The 1,789-nt window shown below is 35.7% G+C and overlaps 1 pseudogene; it reads left to right on the forward strand.

Moving 5' to 3' along the window:
• Positions 1–923: 923 nt before the first annotated feature.
• Positions 924–1,490, forward strand: LOC149539637 (metal-nicotianamine transporter YSL3 pseudogene; annotated as a pseudogene).
• The last annotated feature ends 299 nt before the right edge of the window (positions 1,491–1,789 follow it).

Consider the following 1,789-nt stretch of genomic DNA (forward strand, 5'->3'; position numbering starts at 1 on the left):
AATAAAAATGATTTAATTTCTTTATCTAAAGTAATAAACATCCAATAAAAAATTTCTATATATTCTTTTATTTAGATAACATAAATTGACTGAAGTGGATTATAACAATTAAATGTTTTGATCAGTTGTAGAAGAGAAGAGAGGTAGAAATTTCAAGCAGGAAGCTGATTGTTGATAATCTTAACATTTCTTATAAATAGAATGTCAATATTTCAATAGAACCATTAATGCCTTCTGTCAAAATTATACAATGATTATGCATGGAATATCAATCATGTAAAGTAGATTTGTAAAGCTAGATAGAAACAACGATCAAGTGCAAATGGTGTGTGAAGGCTTATACAAGTTTTGATATGTATTCCTAAAGATATAGGGTCCGTTTATTTGTTGGCATAGGAATAGAAAATTAGAATGGAAAATTAGAATATGAATGAAAATGTGGAATGGGAATGGAAAAGAGCAATCCCATTCTTGTTTGGTTAACCTTGTCAGGCTGACACACATGTAATGCATCTACCAAAATAGTTGAAACCTAATTCTTTTCTCATTAAAATTTGAATATGTCCATTAGAGAAGCTAGAAATGAGACGAGTAGGGGTGAAGTCACGGTGTGTATACTTCAGCTCAATTTTCTTTCTAGACCCAAAGAATGAGAAAAATGATGCAATTTCATATGATGAGATTTGGCTCAAAGAAGTGTCCCTGAAGGATTCAATACCTATTTAGGTTGCTTTATCTGGCTATGGAGTCTTGGCTGCAATGTCTGTTGGGGTCATTCCTCACATGTCTCCTCAAATGAAATGGTACTAAGTGTTCATAGCTTATGTCCTTGCCCCCGCTGTGGCATTCTGTAATATTGCATATGGAGTAGGGATGACAGATTAAAACTTGGCACGTAATTATGACATGGGTCAGGAAGGATAATGGTGGGATTAGTGTCTTGTGGAGTCATCAAATCCATTCTCTCCACCTCTTCGGTTAAAATGCACGACTTCAAAACAGACTATCTCACTCTGTCATCTCCCAAATCCATGTTTGCAAGCCAATTGATTAGAACTGTAATGGGATGCATTGTGGGTCCTCTAGTTTTGTGGTTTGGCCTTTGATGTGGAGAACCAAAGTTCCATATGCTCTCATTTACAAAAACATGGCCATTTTTATTGGTGGAAGACTTCTCTGCACTTCCAAAGCATTGTTTAAAGATGGGTTGCAGTGCTTTTGCTTTGGCATTTGTGATCAATGTTGTTCGAGATCGGTTGTGAAAGAGCGCTTCTCGATACAGTCCTCTTCCAATGGCTACGGTTGTTCTATTTCTTGTGGGGGGCTATTTTTCCATTGATGTGTGTGTGGGAATAATTATTGTATACACATGGCAATGCCTGAATCGTAAGAAGGTGTATATGCTTGTTCCTGCCATGGAGTCTTGGCTTATATGTGGCGACAGTCTTTGGATTTTCCCTTTTTCTATTTTATCCCTAACCAAAGTGTAGATAAAGAGGAAGAACATGGCTACCTATGAACTATTCCTTGCTAGTTCAATTTAGTAAATTCTCCATGTACCGAGCTTGTATGAATACATGCAACTATTTTAGTACTTGAACATGGATGAAAAAAGAAAATTATAGATTCTAAACATGAATCAAAGGGAAATTTTAGCCTTCAAACATGAATCAAAAGAAATAGAAAAAATAAGTGGGAGCTTACTAGGGGTTCAGCTCCAGTTAAGGAACAAAGGAGATCACCTTCCATAAGAAACTTCTAGTTGAAACTTCTAGAAAAGAAAGAACTT

Source organism: Cupressus sempervirens, chromosome 9, assembly GCF_028749045.1.
Source record: "Cupressus sempervirens isolate cs-2001-9-10 chromosome 9, ASM2874904v1, whole genome shotgun sequence".
Lineage (NCBI taxonomy): Eukaryota > Viridiplantae > Streptophyta > Pinopsida > Cupressales > Cupressaceae > Cupressus > Cupressus sempervirens.